We start from the raw sequence: 6,052 nt of genomic DNA, 5'->3' as shown, positions 1-6,052 counted from the left end.
GCATCTACGAGATAACCACGCAAGAGAAAGATTGTGTAAATCCCACCGCGGATGGATGAATATCATGGGAGCACGAAAACTCCTGCACTTCAAATTCGGATGAGGAGATAGAACGATGGGAGAATTGGTTACACTAGGTAACCACACTTAATTGTAACATGATGACAAGGTCACTACGCTATGTACCAACAGAGGTGAGAGATCTCCCTACTTATGATGGATTAGGTGAGGTAGATGCTTTCTTGGATAGATTCGAAAGGGAGGTGCCTAAAAAGCAACGTTTCCAAGCCTTGAATTGGGTATTGTGCGCTACACCTGGAAGGTGGTGGGTTACGCATAAACGAAGCTTTGAAGACTAGCACACATGTAGAAAAATTTTGCGCTCATGGTTTGGGAAACCTATACTACGATTGGAAGATAAATACAATGGATGGGATGGTCCATGTGCACATCTGTCTAGGTGGGTATAGGCATATGGTAAACAACCTGCATGGATACACATGAACGGTGTGTTGGGAAATAAGGTCAATAAGCATGTGTTAGGGGGGGGGGGAATGTGCGAATGGTTCCTCAAGTTGGAACAACAGACTATGGAGAGAATGAGCGCGCAGAAGGTTATCGGCCCGGAATCATTTAACGAAGTGTGAAAAGCACTGAACAAGGTATGTAATGCACAACGAAGTGATTGGGACCTACACGTACCAGCAGTCTTATGGGCTTATAGGAAAATGTGTAAGAAACTGATGGAACAGACGCCTTTTAGGCTAACCTATGGAGCGAATGTTGTAATGCTGATGGAATATATCATGCCTAGTCTGCGCGTAGTAGCGCCCCTGGATATGACGGTTTGTGGAGCCTTGGAAGAAGGGATCATACAGTTGGAAGAACTCGAAGAAGAACGCTTGGGACCTAATGAAGAGATTCTTCAGGGTAATCTTAAGCTCCAAGAACTCATGAATGAAAGATTTTGGTTGAGGGAGAAAAGCGCCATGGTGGAAGCAGAAGTCAAGAAGCTTGAGGAAGGAATACAGAAGGACTTTCTTGATAAGAAAACTATGGTGATAAAACAAGATGCGCATGATTATGTTGAAAAATTTAGGACCTACCACCGAGAGTTGATCAGTTTAATGCCTTGGATTGGACCATATGTTACTAAGGGGATCACAGATGGTGGGGTGATGCAGATGGTAAAGTGAGCGATGCAGATAGTAAAGTTAAAAGGCAGACTTTTCCCAGGAAAAGTGAGTGATGGTTGGTTGAAGCCATATACAAGTGGCTCGACAACCTGACTAGCCATAGGAAGCACAGTCTTAGTGCCCCAGGCAGTTGAAAGGAGGTGCGGGACTATAAACTACTCTATCTAGGCGCTGTGCAATGTCAGGGCTGCGTGCAGGAGAGAAGTGTAACAAGGTCCGCGACATCGCAAGGGTAGTTGCGCTGCCGCATGGGTCAGATGGAAAGTGACCGTTATAGTCACTATTCACGATGTGATGCTTGGTTTGAGACCAAATGGAGTGGGCGATAAGCATTTAAGATAGGCTTTATGTGCTAGATTTGGGAAAATCTACCGCTAAAGGAGCATTAATGAACCAGATTTGGGGGGAACGATCGAATTCGAATTCAAAAGGTGTTATAAATTGCAAAGGGCTACCCAGCAAACAACACTTGGCCATTTGAGAATTGAGCTATTGTGCACCCAAAGATCTATGAACCCAGATCTATTTGATTTTTTGAAGTCGAAGGCATTGTTTGAGCACTTACCTAAGCTGTTGAGAGATTTGTGGAACAGCAGTATGACCACACTAGAGGAAGCCATGGATATCGGTGAAATGACCACTGAAGAGGCTGTGCAGGCCATGACAATAGGAGATGCCCCTGAGAGTGCCGGGATAGTTGTGAAAATCCCTAAATCACCACGCATGCTGAGACCAAAGAAAGATAAGTATCCCATGGTTCTAGTGCGCATGTCCCCTAGAAACCCGCTGCGAACTAAACTGACCATGGAAGAAAAGGGGAAAGCAGTTAATGTGGAAATCGATGAGGAGGAGAAAGACCTTGAGGAAATCCTAGTCAAAGAGGAGGAGGACGAAGAAATGGAGGAAGAAACCTAAGGTGTGGACCCTCTAACCAAGCTACCAAAATATGTTCCTCCACAAAAAGGGAAAGAAAGGGTACTTAAGGACCTAGATGAGAGCAAGAGCTCTCTGCAAACTCCGCTACTACCTAGCGATATCATTTTTGAAGGAGCGCAATTGGGATGGGTGCCGAGTCTAAAGTTTGAAGACTGGGATCTTGCAAACCATGAGAAGTTCCCACACTTGGCAACCTCCCAGCTCATGAGGCTAAAGAAAAACACTACGGTGAGAGTCATAGAGTTGGAACCACACATGTGGTTGCGCGGAGTCAAGAAAGAAGGGTTGTTAAACCTACTCTGGGTGCCGAATTACCATCACGCCCCAATAACTATCTTTGTCATCAGGTAGCTACTTTTCCTGGTGCATGATAGGTGTCTATGGCTGGAGGAGCCCATCCCCATTAGAGACCACTTGATTCATAGAATTACCCGACTTCCCTGCAAAGGGGAGGACCCCGTGGATATTTCGGAGGGGAAGAGAAATGACTTGGCCATCGCGGAGGCCATGAAGGAAAAATTCAAGCTGGAGAAAAAGAAGAGAGGGTATGCGATCTCCAGTATCAACAACAAGGCAGTCAGAGTTGTCACCCATATACTGGCTAACAAGGTTATGTGAAAGTGCCACGCAGATAAGGTGCTCGCGTCGATGATAGAAGTTGCCACGCAATGTGTGGAGGGGGTCCAATTTAACTAGTCTGAGTATTTGCGCAAAAAGTTCTTGGAGAATTGTCATGAGGCACAGGAACAGGGGAAGACCTTCCACTATGCATAGCTTCTGTTGTCCATAGTGCTGGTGGCTTGGGAATTTCCTAAGGACAACTAGTTCCCCACAATTGTGCGAGATCTTCTGTAGGCAACAAAGTATGCTTCGCTATGGGCCACTAAAGACGCGTAGAGGATCCGAGACAGTAAGATATTCTGGGTGTTCATGGAGATGAACATCAGAATGGGGATTAAACGCAAGCCATAGTTATCGCCCATTATCTATAATAGTCTACAAAACTTTGCGGAGTTCAAGGTAGACTTCCACCACATGTATGTTAGGGCACGCAATGACCCTACGAAGAAGTGGAATGAGCTCCCATACCTAGCCATGGACGATGTCATATTCATCGTACTTGAGTTATGGCCGCCAAAGTGGTGTGATCCAGCTATCTCCACGTTAGAAATGGAGAAATCGGCTGCACAAAAGAAGAAGGTGGAGGCAAAACTGTGGATGGCGCAGTTAGCAGAGAAAAGAAGAAAAGAGGCAGCAACAGCAAAGGCACAAGAGGCGCAGAACACCATGAAGGCAGCAACAGAATAGCAGAAAGCAGCAGTTGAGTAGCAATAGGCAGCAGAGAAGGAGCATGAAGGCCATAAATCGCCCTTGCCTGAGGAAGAGCCCGAGATAGAGGAAGGTGGTGCAGACCCAAAAGTAACATCTACATAGTTGAAGTGCCAACGCTCGAGAGAGCAGGTGGGGCCGCGAAAGAAGTCGAAAGCTTCTAATATTTCTTTCGACCTGATCATCCTCACAGAAGGAGATCTCCATGATATAGGGGAGACGTTACACGACGTCAGCGCGGAGGCCCGCCAGCAGTTCGCGGAGGAGAATCAGATTGTCTTGGGGACCTTCTGAGCACAGATACAGGAGTTGCAGGTGCACACTCCTCAGGCTGGTACTCTCTCCACCAGCCTTGCAGTAGGAATGGTTGCAGCTAAGGAAATGCTACGCATCCACATGGCCAACACCATAGTGCTGCCAGAGGGGGCACTGGTTACAGAGAATGAGGTTGACAAGCCTATAGTCAGTGCATTGAAGGGAGTAGGGATCAACATGGTTACGCTCCCTTGGGAGACACTCTATGTCCTGCAGGACGAAGTGACTGCAAAACTGCAGCTAGGGAGGGCCGTGCACTACATGTGTTAAGTGAGCAAAAAATTAATATGGAACAACTGAGCCTACAGCACGATGAGTTAGTGGCGCAGAACCAATAGATGGTATAGGTGGTTGAGGAGGCCTGCGAGATGGTCCCTAAGATGGCCATCCTAGCAGAGGTGCACATCCAAAGGTTAGTAGTAGGTGTGCGCAAAGTGCGAGAAGAGATGGCTAAGGTTTAGCTAGAACTAAACCTTCAGATAGCAGAGCTATGGTTGAAGGTGCAACCTTCAACTCCTCTAGAGGTGAGGGAACAACACGCTAGCGCCATTACATCGGGGATGGAGGAGATCAGTAATGCAGTGAAGGACTGCACCAAAATGTTGGAAGAGTCATTCGAGGTCCTTAACACTCTACAGGAGGACCCGAACATACATCACTTAGAAACAGATGCGCGTGAGCTGCAGCAACAGTATGATGATATAAAAGGGACCACGTAGATGGTGGCCCTTACACAGAGGCTCACATGGATGCAACAGGCAAAAGCGCTTAAGGAGCAGGTAGACGCGACGCAACACAAAGAAGTAGATTTGAAGGCGCACATCCAACCTTGGATTGATGAGGCATTCTTCATTAAAGCCTCGATCGAAGCCAAGCTTGCGCAGATGTAGGGAACGTAGGAGAAGATGCAAGGAAGTAGTTCAAATATCGCGGTCTCTGAAGAACGCATGCAAGAGGTACAGTAGGCAGCTGCTCAGGGCACTATCGATCTTGCAGCAGTTCAAGCAGAGTTGGGAGGTCTCCACGCAAAGATCTCCACACTGACAGAGTGACTCGAGGGTGAATCACGATGTTTGTGTTAGGGGCCTATTGGACACGGGATCACCCAAGGGAAGTTTTGGGGCTTAAAGCCTAGATTTTGACCAAATCCGATGTAAAAAATCCACGTTTTTTGGGCGCATGTTAGGTTCCTATAATACTAGTGATTCCCCCATTACTATTTTCGTTTTATCCCTTATTAATATTGTTGTGTCCTTATTTTCCTCATATTGTTATTATTGCGCCCCATAGAATATTGTTATTTTTGTGCCTTTATATTATTATTGTTAGGTCGGCTTGGCTATATTGTGACCCCTTAGACTCCTATATAAAGAAAGGAGGTTTTGTCATTTGAATCATCAAAGAATTGTTCATTGGTGTAATGTAAAGGAGGTTTCCCCCTCGAAGAGACTGAATTATATGGCATTGATCTATATTTTCTATCTTTTTATGCGTTGGTTTCATAACATGTGGTATCAGAGCTTTGGATTCTAGGGTTTCGCTGCTCCAAACAGGTCATCGTGGAATTTTTTTTTTTTTGAAAAAGTCGGTTGCTATGTATTGCATTCTGAAAAAAACGAGGGTCTAAATCCCTCTTTGTACATAAAGTTCGCAGATTGAGAGGAAACAAGGGGTTTACAAAATGAGGCTGCCCCCTTGATCCTTAGGCTACTTTTTTCCTTACTACTGCTAGAGATGTTGCTAGTATAGATTCTGATGAAAGAAGATAACAAAAAGATGCATTTGATTTTCATTCAGTCGATCATTATGTGTTGAATGTGTCTCGCTGTTGATTCTTCTGGATTCTCATCTTTGGCTCCTTGGTTTGCGCTGGAGGAGCTGGTGGCGTTGGTGTGCTTATCCAGCCAGGATTTCAGAGTGTCGAGCGATTCTTCAACATGGCCACAGCGATTTGAGAGCTGCTCGAATTGATCTCGGAGAGAGGAGACCCTGTGCATGAAAAGCTGAATTTCTGCTTTGTATTTCTCCGTGTTGATGCGGTCTTGTTCAAAAAGTCTTCTACTGTGCTCATCAAGGCGCCGGTCATGCTCTTCTAGCCTTGCAGCAAGCAGACCCTGTTTTTCCTCTATCAGTGACTGTTGGGTCCTTATTTCTTCCAGCTCAAATTGAAGGTCTGCACAGTGCAGACAGTCTTCACTGCGCGCCATGGAATGGGGGTTGCAAAAAGGGGAGAGGGTCCAGTAGGCAGTTAAGATTTTGAAGATTTTGAAGATATC

Source organism: Pinus tabuliformis, chromosome 3_1, assembly GCF_031772625.1.
Source record: "Pinus tabuliformis cultivar Carrire ecotype Pingquan chromosome 3_1, CPIR1, whole genome shotgun sequence".
Taxonomy (NCBI): Eukaryota; Viridiplantae; Streptophyta; class Pinopsida; order Pinales; family Pinaceae; genus Pinus; species Pinus tabuliformis.
The sequence above is the reverse complement of the archived record's forward strand: the minus strand, read 5'-3'. Positions refer to the sequence as shown.